General features: G+C 35.5%; 1 non-coding gene across 1 annotated transcript; it reads right to left on the bottom strand.

Moving 5' to 3' along the window:
- Positions 1-9488: 9488 nt before the first annotated feature.
- LOC141635892 (small nucleolar RNA R71) lies at positions 9489-9595 on the bottom strand. The gene has a single exon (XR_012540546.1). It is a non-coding gene; the product is annotated as a small nucleolar RNA R71 (small nucleolar RNA).
- Positions 9596-18811: the final 9216 nt, after the last annotated feature.

The following is an 18811-nucleotide window of genomic DNA, read 5'->3' as shown; positions in this document are numbered from 1 at the left end:
CCATTAGAATAATCATGCACATGTCCAATATTGAATCATATGCTTAAAAGCATGATGAGTCATTGGTAAGCCATAGAAGAATCGTCATGAATTCTCGAGAAGAACTAATGAGCTATTCTAGTGTTTGACAGAACACTCTGTTATGTGACAAGAAGTTGCACATATTGAAGTTCGAAAACGCGCAAGGATTTATGAAAATCCTAAGCTGTTTAAGCTAAAAGGAGAAATAAGAAGTTTGAGAAGATACTTGATTATAGTAAGAAGTTACTCAAAACTAGTATTTTTAAAATTGCTAGGACTTATGAGAAGCGCTAGGCTAATCATCTTGACAATTGTTGCAAGATCCGACAAAACATATACCTAGTACATTATGAGTTGGAAGAACATTTGACTAGTGTGAGTTATGTCATCCACCATAATTTGTTTGTTATGTGATAAACAACAAGAAAGTTCTCTCAAAGTAAAGAACCTGTACCTAGTTTGGGAAACTAGATATGAACTTGGTAAGATTCATGCTATGTGAGACAAAAATGATAATAAAGGAAAATGTGATTCAAGAGTTTGAACACATGGACACATGGTATGTTAAACACATCTTGCGAGTAACTAGTGTTTACACACTTACAATATACATCACAAGGTTGTAATATGGTATTGACTACCCGAATGTGATGTCGACATTTGTCGTTTGAGTTGTTATTATTAACTCACTTTTTACTTTGTTACATCCAAACGGGTTGTAGAGACAATTGAACCCCGTAAAGTGAACATGGATTAGCATTGTATTTGCCAATAATCACTTACATGAGGTGACGTCACGAAGTGACTAGAGTGTGATGAGATTGATGGCAAGTTCAAGTGCTATGGAGTCATGTGAGATGACTAGTCGATCACATAGGCAGACTGTTAGGAACACTTTGTCGGGCTAATGACCGCTTACAGAGTTCTGGCTAATTTATATAGCCTGGTCGTGGCGAGAGCTACTATAGTATTCTAATGAGTCGATTCTTTTGACTAAAGACTATTCGCCTAAGGTGGCACAATTTCAGATTAACTTTGATTTATGTTACTACGACCTTCGTAAATGGGGTCAAATGGGCATATTTTGGGTTATGATGGCTGTGGCTAGTCGAAGGGAATAAGTGCAATAAGAATTGTCCACCCCTTGTCAGGGTTATAACAATATCTCAGGGCCACTCGAGGAGTAATGAACTGGAAATGCGTGGCCACGCTCGGAAGGTATCTATGGTAGATAATTCCGGTCAATCAGTTATTCTCCAGATCGAGGAAACCACTCTCGATATGATCACTTGCAAGTACTACCTGAAAGACACCTTGCATTGAGTGGGAGATAGTAATAGGACAAGAGAATTAGTGTTGCACACTTATCGAGGACAAGTGGGAGATTGTTGGAATATGTGTCCTCCGACAATAATGCGATCACAACTGTCGATCATGATGATCACATGTTTAAATCTCATTTTAAGAATACATGTGGGATGTAATATTTTACAGTCAACTGGTCCACACATATCGGTAATGATTGGCTGACTAGAGTTTGACATTACTGTCGTGCAACGGTGGTGATCAGTTGATCCCCTTAGGTCATACCTGTTAGAAATCTATATATAGTTACTTAACATATTCATATATGTGATTAATTAATTTTGTCATAAAATTAAATATAAATCTTATGCATGCAAACATAAGTGAATATAGAGAAGAAATCGTTTTCTCACCATATGATTTTCGGATTAAAAGGGCACCAACAAGATCTCCTTCTTGTTAGTTCTTGAGCATTCCAAATAATGGATGAACAAAGATTCAAGTGTAGAATCTCTCCCAAAAGTGAATACCCAAGGAATACTCCTTAAAGACTAAAATAATATGATCTAGTATTAGGATTAGTCTTACTTAAAATTTGACACAAAATATTTATTTGTTCTCTTGAAATATTTCGGTCCAAGAGGAGGAGATTTTGTAGTTTTATTTCTCTAAAAGTTTCATAAGATGTAGAGAGAATAATAGCAATTTCTTACACTAGAAATTCTATGAAAAAATGAATGAATAAAAATCCTAGAGAATACACCTTCTCTCTTTCTTTTGTTTTGGTCGAAAAAGAGGCCCTTGGGTAGGTTGCCCAATGCCTTTTAATTTTGCTCTTCTCAAAAGCTTAGGGTTGCATGGCTAGTAGTTAGCTTTCATGATTGTGTTTTCCACTTAAAACAATTAACACAATTTTTCCACTAACTCCCTCTAATATTTCGGCATACTTAAAATAAAATGGGTAGTCCATTTTATTTTGTCATTTGTCAATTTTGTCACATGTAACATGTTACATGACATGTCACAATGTAATGTATTTTTAACATATTAAAAATCAACATACTCATAAAATATGTCATTTACAAAATTGACTAATAATTCGTAATTACTTGTACCAAAACAGTTTATCAAATTATAAATTACAACGTCTTGTATTTATAATAAATTATTCATTCAATTTCTATTTCAATTGTTTCGTAAACAATAATTTTATCTAAGTAAAAAAACAATTCAATTACTTAGACCGTATCTAATATAATCGAATTACAATAAGACACGTTAATTTTACTCACAAAATCATCCGTCAATATTTAAGCAATTTAATTAACTCGTATCGGCATACGATTAATTAAATAATCAATTAAGAGTATTTCCCTATAGGTATGACCTAAGGGGATCAACTAATCACCACCGTCGCACGATAGTAATGTCAAACTCTAGTCAGCCAATCATTACCGATATGTGTGGACCAGTTGACTGTAAAATATTACATCCCACATGTATTCTTAAAATGAGATTTAAACATGTGATCATTATGATTAACAGTTGTGATCGCATTATTGTCGGAGGACACATATTCCAACAATACCTATAGGGAAATACTCTTAATTGATTATTTAATTAATCGTATGCCGATACGAGTTAATTAAATTACTTAAAATTGACGGATGATTTGTAAGTGAGATTAACACGTCTTATTATAATTCGATTAAATTGGATACGGTCTAATTAATCGAATTGTTTTATTACTTGGATAAAATTATTGTTTACGAAACAATTTGAAATTGAAATTGAATGAATAATTATTATAAATACAAGTTGTTGTAATTTATAATTTGATAAACCATTTTGGTACAAGTAATCAAGAATTACTAGTTAATTTTGCATGTGACATATTTTATTAATATGATGATTTTTAATATGTTAAAAATACATTACATTGTGACATGTCATGTAACATGTAACATGTGACAAAATTGACAAATGACAAAATAAAATGGACTACCCATTTTATTTTAAGTGTGGCTAAATAAAGGAGGGAGTATAAGATTTATATTGTGTTTTTATTTTAAGTGGAAAACACAATGATTAAATCTAACTAGTAGCCTTGCATACCTATTCTTTCTTGGGTAGAAAAACAAGCTCATGCATTGGCTCCACTCTCCCTTGCCAACCGGTTTTTAGAGGTGAAAAATGCCAATGGTTTTTCCCCTTAAATCATTCACTACTTCACAATATAATTTCTAGTGTAAGAAATTATCAAAATCTCTCTACATCTTATGAAAAATTAGAGAAATAAAAATCTCTCAAATACTTCCTCTCTTGGCCGAAAAAGACAAGAGAAAAAAACAAATATTTTGTGTCATATTTTGAGTAAAACTTATATTTTTACTAGTTCATAAATATATAAGTTATTAAGGGATTTTCTTGGGTATTCACTTTTGAGAGAGGTTCTATTTTGGACCTTTTTTTCATCCATTATTAGGAAAGCTCAAGAACTAACAAGAAGGTGATCTTGTTGGTGCCCTAATATCCGAAACCTCAATGTAAGATTGGTGATTTTTTCTTTTATCTTACTTTAGTTTGCATGCATAAGATCTAGGATTTATTTTGTGACTAAATAAATAAATTCATATATGGTTATGCAAATTAATGAGATTATTTAATCCAACACTTAATACTCATTTAAGCCCTTAGTAACCCTAATCTTTGTACCTAATCATTAGTATAAATACCACTTTGTACTACCTAGATTAGCACTATCTCTTAATGCTCTCTTAATCATATCCTAATCTATCCTTAATCATCTCTTAGTTACTCTCAAACTAGTTGTAATACAATTTATTAATATTAATTATATGTTAGTCTTTCCTTAATCTCTCTATTGTTCTTCATTTATTTTGGGTAATTAGAAGATTATTTGGGTTTATTTGGGAGATTGACAACCTTCCATCAATCATCAAGTACTTCTATTATTCTTTGCATTATTATTTGAATCATCTTCATAGGTAAAATTCTCTTTTCCCTTGTTTAATTATTGTTAATTAGTGAGTAGTCTTCTAGCTAGGGTTAATGGGGAATTAGGGGAAACAAACATGGGGATTGATTCATGCTTAATCTAATATGTTTTCATAATTAATTTGCTTGCTTGTTGTGATTTCAACGTATGCACATGTTATGTTTGATGAAATGCGAGCCTATGAATCCTTACATTTTTTATCCATCACCTATCTTTTCAATGAGGCTTGTAAGCTTATCCACCAACTCGAGCCTCATTAGACCATGCATATAGTTGAATAGGAAGGATTAAGTCGACTTGTAGGTGTTGTACAATCTAATCGATTCAGCTCCGGGACCCAAACCTTCTTAGAGATTGTAAGCTTATACACCAACTCGATCCCATCACAATAATAAGTGCTTGCATATAATTGAGAACATGTTTGTATGATCAACTCCCATGAATCCCCTATGAACCCATGACACCCTAGTGGTTTTATTCAATTGTTTACAATCTCTTTATTTACCTTGCTTTGTTTTTCATTAATTTACTTTCATCATGTTGATTAGTTTAATGTATCTCCTAGCTCAACCCAAATTATGACACCCTAAGACCCAAGCATTTGAAATTGAGAATCCTACATCAATACCCGTCCCTTGGGATCTGACCTTTACTTGCCTCTTTACTAAGAGTAGTTTGTAAAGTTATAAATATTGTTTTGGTGGTATCATTTGACGATGAGTTTTAAATACACACCACCTTGGCTCCTCTCAGGCTTCCTGTAAGTTTGCTTTTCCTTACCTCTTAAAACTCATTTGTCAATTAGTCTATTATCATCAATCGTCAATTCCTCCCGGTTCATAAGATCAAGTTTGCATAAATATTGTTTACGGTCTGAGTGACCATGGTTATTGAGTTATTTTAGTTTGAAATCGATATTGAGATGGAAGTATTGTTTCGCGGTTTATCCCGCCAGTTCACTCACCCCTTGTCCTTGGCTTAGGGTCGATGATGAGAATACAGTACATGGTTACTTTGAATTATTATATTAGGAGATGGAGTAGTGAGTGAGACGGAGTAATGAACTGAGACTTGGTTAATTTTGGAAGAATGAGATAAGAGTTGTATTAAAGGAATAGTATGGAATAAGTTAGAGGTTCAGATTAGTTTATGGGGAATGTTTTTATTATTCTCTCTATTTATTTTTATTTTTACGTGTGCTTGTTTCCACGTCATGACCAAAAACTATTCTGCTTCTATTGAGGTATTATCTGTTACTCAGCTTTCCGGCTGACGTGTTTTCTCTCTTCGGGGCTACTCGTCATGGGGGTAGTTCCTTTCTGTCTTCTGTTTTTATTTTCAGGTGATTTTCGTTGCTATTCAAAAGGATGTTTATTTCAAAAGAAAATTTTTATTAAGGACTTTGTAAAGTTTTCGTTCCATTTTGTATTATTTCATTTTTAAAAGGATTTGTAGTAAGAGACTTTGTATATTAATTATAATATCCCGTATTTTGGCCAGTTTTGTATGTAAATGTAAGTTTTAAATTTAGCCAAAAATATAGGGTATTGCAATTGGTATCAGAGCGGGTTTTTTCTTGGTTAGGTTTTAAGATCGTCATATCTTAACGACGCCGATTTCTCCTTTAAAACCTTTCTTGAACTTTTGTGACACAAAATGTTTTGAATTTTTAAGTTTGGGGACAAACTTTGTTTTTAAGGAGGGTGGAATGTAATACTAGTCAAATTTCTAACTTTGTTTTATTTTATAAATTCGAACTTCGGGGACGAAGTTCATTTTAAGAGGGGAAGATTGTAATACCCGATATTTACGATATCTTATCTTATATATGTGTATTTATTTTTGAGATTTATTAAACTTAAAAGTAGCGTCTTAAATTTTATTAAAACGTGTTTGATTATTTTGTTTCTTATAAAAGAGAAAGATCAATTTAAGGTAAGAGTCTTTTAATTCTTTGTCTGGCTTATTAACGGTTTAGACCCATCTTATTTTATGGATTTATATTTTCGATCTATCAATATTTAACCCTAAGTTATTCCATTATTATCACAATCCCAAAATTATATCAACCACTTTACTAATCCTTGGCTCCTCCCAGGCTTCCTGTAAGTTTGCTTTTCCGTACCTCTTAAAACTCATTTGTCAATTAGTCTATTATCATCAATCGTCAATTGCTCTTGATTCATAAGATAAAGTGTGCATAAAGATTCCGTCCGTTTAATTCCTTTTTGGGTTCACACCTTGCTATTGTTAAACCTTGGGTTTCCGGGAATACAATCATCGATCCGGCTTATTTTGTTGAGCTTGGATTTCAATCCATTTATGCTACGTAAGGTAACACGATTATACCGAACCTATTATTATTATTATTATTATTGTTCCAGGTTATGTGTTTAAATCCTAATTGTTTCCGTTGTTGAATTGTTGATCTTTATTATGTGAAAATAATTATGACGCACATTAATATTTACATATTAGTAGTCTTTATATCTTCTTTGTTAGGTAATTACTGACAAGATGAGGTTAGTTATCTATAAATTCAGTCGAAGGGATATTGTATGTTAAGAGGTTGTGGTTTATGCTAAGGGATATTGAAATTCGTATTGGTATTATACGGGCTGGAAATCAAAGGATTAAGCGGTAATATTGGGTTAATAGAGACCATTATTTAGTTGATAAGATGGTTTGGTGGTAATCAAACCAAAAAGAATCAGGCGTCATTACATTGGTATACTGATGTGACTCATATTTGAGCACATTTAATCCCCGAATTAGCCTCGTTCCTATGCTTTATAGTGCATAATTGGGTCATTTACTATCTTTAGTTTCCCATTTTGAATATTCTTTGAGGTTTTGTTTCCTTGGTAGGATCGGAGTGCAAACCTTGCATTTACATGGCAAAATGGAGCTAAATTGATCGCATCTAATGACCAAGTATCAAAGGGAAGACGATACTAGAAGGCCTATGTAGATAATAAAGTAGATTGGGCAATGATGAAAGGATCCTTGCATCCTCAACAAGATCCCCGCGGATTGTTGAGGAATGAAGAGAAAAGAAGTGCCTGACCCAGGATCCGAGCGGATTGCCAACAATCCGGGCGTCTCCCTGCACCACAATCCAAGCGTCCCGAACCCAAGACGCTCATCTCAAAGCCCTAGGATCTGAGCGTCTCCTCTATGATCCGCTGGGATCTCCTGACAGAACCCACCGTGCCAGCTTCCAAGACGCTCGGGACGAGCATGTCCACACGGCACCAGTAAAACGGAGATGCGTATCTCCTTCGAGAGGAGCATTTCCTCAACATTTAAGCCCTTAGTAACCCTAATTTTTGTACCCAATCTTTAGTATATATACCCCATTGTACTACTTAGATTAGCATGCTCTCTTAATCAAGTTTTAATCAATTAGTAATCTCATCTTAATCTTGTAATCAACTCTTAATTTAGTCTTAATACAAATCTCAATACTTAATCTTTCCTTAATATCTCTATTGTTCATCATTTATTTTGGGTAATTAGAAGATTATTTAGGTTTATTGGGAGATTGACAGCCTCTCATCAATCATCAAGTACTTCTATTATTCGTTGCATTATTATTTTGGAATCTCCATAGGGTATAATTCTCTTAATCCTTTCTTTAATTATTATTAATCATTTTCATTCATTCATCATGTTTTGCCTTGTTAATGTGATTGACAACCTTGTTAACATGTTAAACCTGATCATGAGTGAGTAGTTTCGTTAGCTAAGGTTAATTGGTAATTAGGAAAAACCAACATGGGGAATGATTCATGCTTAATATAATATGTTCACATAATTTATTTGCTTGCTTGTTGTGATTTAAATTTAGGCACATGTTATGTTTGATGAAATACGAGCCTACGAATCCTTGCATTTTTTACCCATCACCAATCTTTTCAATGAGACTTGTAAGACATAAACCAACTTGAGTCTCATTAGACCATGCATATAGTTGGATAGGAAGGACCAAGTCGACTTGTAGGTGTTGTACAATCTAATCGATTCGGCTCTGGGACCCAAACCTTCTTAGGGATTGTAAGATATACACTAACTCTATCCCATCACAACAATAATTGCTTGCTTATAATTTGAGAACATGTTTGTATGATCAAGTCCCATGTACTCCCTTATGAACACATGATACCCTAGTGCTTTTAATCATGTGTTTACACCTTCATTTTATCTACCTTTATTTGTTTTTATTGTTGATTAGTTTTCATTTATCTCCTATCACAACCCCAAATTGTGACACCGAAGACACGACCATTTACAATTGAAAATCCTACATCAATACCCGTCCCTTGGGATCCGACCTTTACTTGCCTCTTTACTAAGAGTAGTTGGTGAAGTTATAAATATTGTTTTTGTTGAGTAACTTTTGACGACGAGTTTTACAACAACACCAAAAATGGCGTCGTTGGCGGGGACGATGTTAACTTGATTTGATTTTCTTTAATTGTTTTTAGTTGTGTCTTTCTTTACCTTAGGGAAGTCAATCTCCTCAAGGTTGTTCTAATTTTTTTCAATTTGTTTGATATTTTTCATGTCTAGGAGATCACAAGTTAACTTGTTACCCATTGATCTTGAAATCGAAAGAACTTTGACCAACAATAGAAGACTTGCTAGAAATACTTTGAGAAGTATTGGTGAGATTGTGGACATTCAACCAAATAACATTGAGTTCATCAACCCTTTTTCAAGAGAAGGAGAGGATAACCCAATACAAAACCCACCACAAAATCAACCCACAATGCCTAAATTTTCATCACATTCCGTACCAACCGAGGAGAATCTACCAAATGGTACTCCTAAACCACAACATTTAACCGGTAATTTCATTGCCAAATCCGCATTTATACAATTGGTTGAGAGAAGTCAATTTGGAGAAATGCCTAGCGAAGACCCTTATTCTCATATGGAGACTTTTTGTGACTATTGTGATGCGATTTCTCAAACCGGAGTTACTCAAGACCAAATTTGATGGGTCTTATTTCCTTTTTCTTTGATTGGTACAGCGAAACAATGGTTGAAGAGCCTAGATAAGGCTACTCTTGGTATTGATTCTTGGAAGAAATTGGCACTTTCTTTCTACAAAAAATTATATCCTCCGGAAAAGACTAACATGTTGAGAGCCCAATTAACCTGGTTCAAACAAAGGGATGATGAATATTTGTATGAAGCATAGGAGAGATTCAAGGACACTTGTCGATCTTGTCCACACCATGGACTTAGCGAGTGGTTCCTTGTACAACAATTTTGGAATGGTCTATATGCAGACTCCCGAAACATTATCAATATGGGATCAATTGGTATGTTCACCGAAGACGATGAAAATCAAACATGGAACAAAATTGTGGAAATGGCGGTCCTTAACTCGCAATATAGTAGACCTCGGAAGGCTACTAGGGGAGGAAAACATGAGGTGGATTCCATTACTTAATTGGGTGCTCAACTTAGTGCTCACATTGACACCATTAATTTGAAGTTTGAGAAGGCCATGGCTAAACTTAAAAAGGCCTCCAAATCACCCAAGCAACATGTTAATGCTATGGTGGCATCATCATCAATTCCAAGTGGAGTATGTGATAGTTGTGGAACTTTGGGACATGACCAAAGTGAATGTAGGGGAACAAGTGAACAAGTGAATGCTTTCCAAGCATACAATAGTGGCACCCCTTATTCCAACTATTACAATGAGAACACCAAATTCTACCAAAATCTTTCATACAAAAGTAAAAATGTTCAAAACCCGCAAACACACCTCCAATGAGAAACCAAGCTCAAAGACCCTTTTTCAATCAAAACCAAAGTTATCAAAATCAACCTCCATACAATCAAAAAAATTACCACGGTTTTGATGTTCAAAAAGCGGTCCTCCAAATGCAAAAGAACCAACAGGAATTTTTCACTCAAATGCAAAAGGATAGCCAAGCAAAAGACATCCCCATCAACAATATACTAGCTCACACGAAGATGTTGGAGACCCAAATATCTCAATTAGTATCTTCTATTTATCAAACACAAAAGGGACAATTACCACCTCAAGGTAATCCCCCAAGACATGAGTTGGTAAGTGCCATTCATTTGAGGAGTGGTACAAGGTATGAAGGGCCGAAGATGCCCATGGATGAAGATGTTGTGAATGCTAGTGACAAGTAAAGAGTTGAAAACTCTAAGAAAGAAGAAGACCCCACCATTCAAGAAGTTTCAAAGAAGAATGAAGAGAAGGCTAAGGAGAAAGAGCCTATTGTGATTAGACTTCCATTTCCAAGTCGTCAAGCTAAGCCTAAGTTCGATGAACAACTTGGAAAGTTCATGGAGATTGTGAAGAACTTGGAAGTCTCAATCCCATTCACCGAATTGATTAACCATGTTCCGGACTATGCGAAATACTTGAAAGATATTCTTACAAAGAAGAAATCCATCCAGAAGCTAGAGACTATTGCGTTCACCAAGGTGAGTAGCGCCATCCTACAAGGAAGTTCACCTCCAAAACTCAAGGATCCAGGAATTTTCTCTATTGCATGCACCATTGGCGACACTACAATCAACAAAGCTCTATGCGACCTTGGGGCAAGTGTGAGGGTCATGACGTACTCGGTGTGCAAGAGTCTAGGAATGGGAGAGCTCAAGTGCACTAATATCACACTTCAAATGGCGGATCGATCAACGAAGACACCTTTAGGGGTATGGGAGGATGTGCCGGTAATAATTGGCAAGTTCTTCATCCCGGTGGAGTTTGTTATTGTTGACATGGAGGAAGACTCCAACATTCTTATCATTTTAGGAAGGCCTTTCTTACACACTACGGGAGCGGTGATTGACGTGAAACATGGAGAGCTCAAACTTGAAGTGGGAGATGAAACAATCACTTTTAACCTTTATAAGACAATGAGAGCTCCCCGCTTACATGAGCCATATTTCATGAATGATCATTATAGCCGAGAAAGTGATAGGAAGAAGTTGGCATCTCAATGCAAAGAACAAGTTATGGGTAAAGAATCACCACCCATATGGGAGAATAAAGTGGGTAATCTCCAAGATTCTCAATCCAAAGAACAAGAATGTTTCAACAAGAATGAGAGCTTGAATAGCTCACCACCACTCATGACAAGAGAAGAAGAAGGCCTCATTGGCCATAATGACAAGAAAGAAGAGGAGTTGTTCTCATCAACTCATGACACTATTGGGGAACAAGTAGATGAAGTATGCAGTCTATGGGATAATGAGTTTGAAGGGTTAGTCAACCCTTATATTGGTAATGCTATGACCCAAAACCAAGGCTTTGGTGACCATGTTAACTCAAGTCACCACAATGAAGAACAACATATGCAAAGGTCTATTGAAGATCTTTATAATGACAATGAACAAGCCTTCGATTACTTCTTCATGGTGTTGAGCAACATCAACAACACCTTGGCTATGCCCCCTTGACATCTCATACATGAATGAGAGTTTGGTGGAGTCCTCCCTAAACCACCATTTTGGCCATTTGTGTATGTAAATGTAAGTTTTAAATTTAGCCAAAAATATGGGGTGTTACAGATTTGAAGTAATTGTTGTCTTGAGCATATCGTCATAGTTGTTGTGTTGAGCATGTTGATATAATTATTGCCTTGCGTATCTCATAATGATATTGTTATGGTTGTTGGTCGGTTCTCTATTGTTGGTTGGTATTGTGAAAGAGGATTGACAATACTTTGAGATAATTTGGTTGGTCAGGCACGGGGATGTTGAAGAGCCGTGGTCCTGTACGGTTTTGGTCGGCCAGTCACGGCGGTGTTCGGAGAGTGCCGTGGACCAGGGCGGTACACCGTGTGGTGTCAGTTGTGTTGTTTTTGGTTGTGACGTGTGACATGGCACACGGTTGAGCCTTGTGTGTGACGGTCATGGTTTGGGTCTCTTGATTATATCGTATTGCAGGTTATCGCATTATTACTGTTGTTTAGTTATTCTACTCAACCTCGTGGTTGAATGTTTATTTGTGAACACATGTGATGAACCAAATATTGGGGAGCAGATTGATTTCAGGTGAGCTTGTGAGAGGTGTTGGATGCTTAATGGGGAAGGTTGGGACGCGTTTATCGCTTGAGTCTAGAGATTTCCTTAATATATTCAGACACCCTTTACTTTATTTTTCGCCGTAGTTGTTTTTAAACGTACTTTGTAATATTTATTTATCTCGTTGGAATTTTGTAATGAAATCTTTTGAGGCACTTTAATTTATATTGTGTTAAAGTACTTGGTAACTGTTTGTCTTTATACTTACTACCTTAGGCAACTTAGATGGTAACAGATTTATTTATTTGGGAATATCTTGCTAAAGGCTTTTAACTAAACGGGTGTGTTACATGCGTTGTCATCACTGAGTTGTCACGTTGTTTAGCCGACATTAGATTATCTTATGACATTTATTTCAGTTGTTCTTTAGAGTTGTTTTGAGACTTGTAACTTTATTACATTCTTTTAATTAAGTTATTTCTTTATTGTTTCTATGATGCGTACTACCTTGGGCAATAAGGTGGTTCTATTTAAGGAACATTGGTATATGGGGATGTTACATTAACCATCCCTAACCACACACGGTGGTCGACGTAACCCTAGGTACCACCCAACCCAAACCCAGGCCAGTCAAGTTAGAACTTGGGTTCATAACCATGTTTAAACATGTGAAACAATCTAAACAACCACCCATAAAAACCCACCTGAAACGTCCCTTTTCTGACGTCCCTGGTGGTCAACGGTGAGTCCTGGTCACTTCCTGGTGGTCCACAACCAAGGTAATGGTCTTAGCAAGTAACATGATGGTCTAGTTTACGAGTTACAGCACATAAAAGGTGTATACATGAGACGGTCTTAAAGTATTACATTGAAGCGATAATTAATCTAATTCTCCTTCTTATTTCCTTCTAGATCTCCTCCTTTTTTCTTATGTGAATTACTTCAAATTTGTGATCAATATAGGATTGGGTAGTGGCCCACCTTATTATTATTATTATTATTATTATTATTATTATTATTATTATTATTATTATTATTATTATTATTATTATTATTATTATTATTATTATTATTATTATTATTATTATTATTATTATTATTATTATTATTATTATTATTATTATTATTATTATTATTATTATTATTATTATTATTATTATTATTATTATTATTATTATTATTATTATTATTATTATTATTATTATTATTATTATTATTATTATTATTATTATTATTATTATTATTATTATTATTATTATTATTATTATTATTATTATTATTATTATTATTATTATTATTATTATTATTATTATTATTATTATTATTATTATTATTATTATTATTATTATTATTATTATTATTATTATTATTATTATTATTATTATTATTATTATTATTATTATTATTATTATTATTATTATTATTATTATTATTATTATTATTATTATTATTATTATTATTATTATTATTATTATTATTATTATTATTATTATTATTATTATTATTATTAATTATTATTAATTATTTCACCTACCTTAGAAATTTTACATATTATATTTAATATATCTTAATCCTAGAAATTTCCTAAAACCTTCTTATTCCTATATATATACTTCCTTCACCTATCATCTTCTATTGCTCAAAATTATAAATCACAATATATATATATATAAAGAGAGAGAGAGAGAGAGAGAGAAACTAGAGATATAAGGAGCTTTGTTCACCATTATTCTATTTTAAGATTTAATTCTGTAAGTATCTTAACCTCGCTTTAGTCGATTGTCTACATATGTATGTTTGACCAGCGACCAACTACTGTTGACCACCACCATCCTTGACCACCCGGACCTGCTGTTGACCGGGGTTTAATCCCGTCTCGTGTTTTATATAACGTAATTCGTTAAATATCGTTCATTTTTATATTCTTCTCACATAATTAATAATTGTGGAATACATTCAATAATTATCTCATTTGCATATGAAATGACATGTTTTCATTTTAATATGAGTCCAATTTAATTATTTATGCCTTGTAAGTAATAAATGGTTTATCTTACATTTGAGTCATTTATAATTGAATTCTTGTTTTGCTTATTATAAATGGTCCGTTTTCATTTATTTACATTTTTATTCCGGTGACAAATACTGAAGAAATGGGTTACTTATTCGTGTTCATGAATATAATTTGGCATGAAATATCTTACTTGGATTATCATTTGCTCATTATACGTATTAGACTCATTCCAATTTGAATCGTATCATTTTGAAATATTCATTTGGTTGAGTCGTATTCTTATGAGAATGCCTTTATGCTATACCTTACCGTTGACTTATCTTTACGCCCTACTTGTGCCGATCTGCCATGTATGGGTTTAGCTCATATCTTCGGCCTCTTTCAGACTGTACTACCGATTGTGGGTTCTCGACTTCCAATCTGTTGTTCGAGTCTTGGATGCGGACTGTCCTACCGCATGTTGAATTGGGAACTGTATTGTCCCGAGAGTCTAGCATGATTTAGACTAGGACTGAGTCTTTGTGATTATCATTGTCATCCTACCAGGGGAATTATATTTAATGAGTAGTAAAGGTCTTGCTTGGTTATAGATATTGTCATTGATTGGATGTGAGAGTTTTCGTCCTATCGGATACTAGAGGTGAGATGCACGCGTTCTAGTTGTGATATGATCGCTGGGATTGATGTTCCCATCCGTTCTTATGGTGAGATGCGAGCCATAAGTATGAATGTGACTGATGCCTGTCGTTATATGCACCAAAAATAATATTTATAGTCCAAACTACTACTATAGCTAGTGGCAGTCAGGGTCGAACCACAGGGAGGCGATGCAATTATTAGTTGTTTTATTTAAGTCTAAAGTAACAAATGTGAGGGGGATTTGATCTGAGTTGGTCTATACTAATGACAATGAAATTAAAAGTAAACTAAGCTAGTAGATGAAATAAAATATTAAAAGGGTGCTAAGATGGTCGGTTCACTATAGTTTCGGCGGCAGTGTCCTAGGTAAGTCTGAAATAAACACACGAGACAGTAAAATAAGAAGTCCTCTCGGTCCTTCGTTAAGAGGTAGCATCTTTCGATCTCGCTACAGGTCCCTAATATCACTAATGCTAACTCTCGTCCTGAAAAGTGATTTAAAAGGCTAAATTAACTTATCTCTCGATCTTATTAATTTAGTCGTCTTAATTAGGCAGTCTATTTTCCTTCCCTATCTTTCGATCTTATCGGGTCGGTCAATTCCTAAACATTCAACAAGTCGCCTGCACTCGATTCGTCAAATATAGCAATTAAAATAATTAAAACGAAGCTAATCTCACGTGGCCAGTCGATCGACAAGGGAACCCAGTCGATCGACCATGGCGCGATTTCAGGACATACTTTTCTAATGCCGCCTACATTACAGATTCCCTACATCCTAGCACATGGGGTTTAGTTACTCATACTGGAAATAATAACAATGATAAAATTGACTAATAAAACAGACGAATTCATGATTAAAATAGCTAAATAAATTATTAACATAAAACAATAATTTGCTTTGGGAAAACTATTCTAGCAATTCTATACTACGAACGAAATAAAGCAATAAAACTGAATAATAGAACAGAGATATACCGAATGGAAGCAGAACTAAAGATCAAAACCGGGTGCGAAAAAAGAAACTTTTATTGACGGGAAAGTATTCTAATCTAATGTATGAACCCTAATGAATTTTATGATAATCTAGAAACTGAATGAAAACTTGATAATGTCAGGTTACGTTATATAGGAATATAACGTAACACTTATTCCTAAACCTAATATACAATGGGCTTTGGAATTCTCTTTCTATTTCTTTAATTTGCGCGTCAGCTCGTGTGATGGTCGATCGACCATGCAAGGCAGTCGATCGACTGGTGTGCACTGAACAGTAGCTTCTGTAAGTCGCGCTCTGGTCGACAGACCCATCAGCATTTGGGTCTTGCCTCAATATTTTCGGAGTAGTCGTACCCCGAAACAAGTGGTCCCTCAAGTTATTTGGCATTGGAGGACGAAAAGACTCATCATCAGCAGCGTTGTCGGGCGATCGACCATGCATGTCGGGCCGATCGATCGACTTCTACAGAATGAGTAGTGTGTCACTTCGGGATCGGGTCGATCGACTGGTATGTCGATCGATCGACGACATACCGATCGTCTTTTTCTTGCTATTATTCGTTACAGCCTTCTTGTTACTTGGTTCCGCTTCATCTTTTCCAGTAGCTTCCTCGACCATAGCGGGCCCATCAACGGTAGACCCACTCCTCAAAGTGATGGCATTTAGAGTCTCTTTTTAATCCGTCTGCGGAGGTAAATGTCCCGGAGCTCGAGTTGCACTCTTGCTAACCAATTGAGCAATTTGGCTCTCCAACATTTTCATCCCGACCTCTCTAGCTTGAGACTCTTTCAGCAACAAATTTTTCAACTCGGCAAAATCGGAGCCATGGGACTGCTGCTGCTGCTGAGGAACATATGAAGGCTTTTGATATGGCTGCTGTTGCTTATGAGGGGGCACGTAATTCTGCTGCTGCTGTTGCTGTGGAGGTGGAGTCGGATTTAGGACATTTTGGCTACTCCACCTCAAGTTCGGATGGACATTCGGCTCAAAATAAGTATTTGTCTGCCTATAATGTTGAAAAGCAGCACAAGACTCATAGGGACTGCTGCAGTTGTCTGAAACATGTCCTTCTCCTCCACATCTCTTACGGACGAAAGGACCGTCTGAAACAGCATTCACATGATAGATCCCTCTTTTTGAAGCTCCTCCCAACTCGTACTTATCAAATCTCGCCATAAGAGCCTCTAATGCAGCTACAGAAGGGGATTCAGCACTTCTCCTTTGATTTCCCCTGGAATTTCCATACTCAGCTTTATGGGTGGCCAAATCATCAATAATTTTCCACCCCTTAGTTTGTCCAACATTCTCCTGGAATCTGCCATTTGCTGCCGCATCCAGGATAGCCCTTTGATCGTCAAAAACCCCATTATAAAACTGATTGCATAGGCTCTATTTCTCAAACCCATGGTGCGGAATAGTTCGCACACGCTTTTTGAAACGGACCCATACCTCATGAAAATTCTAATCAGGACCCTGTTTAAAGCTCGTGATCTGAGCTCTAATGGCATTTGTCTTTGAGGCAGAGAAATATTTCTTGTAGAATGCTAGGGCCAGCGGCTTCCAATCAGTGATCTCGTTAGCAGCTCGATCAAGGTCTCGGTACCACTCCCTTGCAGCATCACGAAGAGAGAATATAAACATCGTCTCCTTCACCTGGTCCTGGGTCACACTGGTCGGTGGGGGTATGGAACAACACTAGTCAATGAATGTGTCCATATGTTTAGCTGCATCTTCATTTGCAGCTCCCCCGAATTGGTTTCTCTCAACCAAGGTGATATAGGACGGTTTCGGCTCGAATTTCCTATCCTTCCTTGGTAATGCGAATCCCTTATAGAGATTCTCAGCTGTCGGCTCAGAGTGACTGGCTATACTCGCTTCCTCAGCCATGTCTGGAGTTGTGACGGTCTCAGCTGAGGAAGTATAAATAGGTGACGAAGGTGGATCCTCCTCAAACAGCTCGTTCTCGTAGTAACTAGACAGAGTACTCAACTCTTCCTCTGTCGGCAACACTCTAGATGATTGTCTCAACTCACACAAAGTCTTCTCAATCTCAGGATTGAACGGTAGTAATTTACCACCCTGTGACCTGCGCATAAGAAGAAACTACACGTAGAATATGAGAATAGTTTAAGGAACAGATGTCCCTTAAACTAAGAGAAAGACTAAAAATAGAAACAACTAAAAATTTTAAACAATTGCCTCCCCGGCAACGGCGCCAAAATTTGATGCCTGTCGTTGTATGCATCAAAAATAATATTTATAGTCCAAACTACTACTATAGCTAGTGGCAGTCAGGGTCGAACCACAGAGAGGCGATGCAATTATTAGTTGTTTTATTTAAGTCTAAAGTAACAAATGTGAGGTGGATTTGATTTGAGTTGGTCTATACTAATGGCAATGAAATTAAAAGTAAACTAAGCTAGTAGATGAAATTAAATATTAAAAGGGTGCTAAGATGGTCGGTTCACTATAGTTTCGGCGGCAATGTCCTAGGTAAGTCTGAAATAAACACATGAGACAGGAAAATAAGAAGTCCTCTCGGTCCTTCCTTAACAGGTAGCATCTTTCGATCTTGCTACAGGTCCCTAATATCACTAATGCTAACTCTCGTCCTGAAAAGTGATTTAAAAGGCTAAATTAACATATCTCTCGATCTTATTTATTTAGTCGTCTTAATTAGGCAGTCTATTTTCCTTCCCTATCTTTTGATCTTATCGGGTCGGTCAATTCCTAAACATTCAACAAGTCGCGTGCACTCGATTCGTCAAATATAGCAATTAAATTAATTAAA

This window comes from Silene latifolia, chromosome Y (genome assembly GCF_048544455.1).
Source record: "Silene latifolia isolate original U9 population chromosome Y, ASM4854445v1, whole genome shotgun sequence".
Lineage (NCBI taxonomy): Eukaryota > Viridiplantae > Streptophyta > Magnoliopsida > Caryophyllales > Caryophyllaceae > Silene > Silene latifolia.
This window is presented reverse-complemented; position numbering and strand designations above follow the sequence as displayed.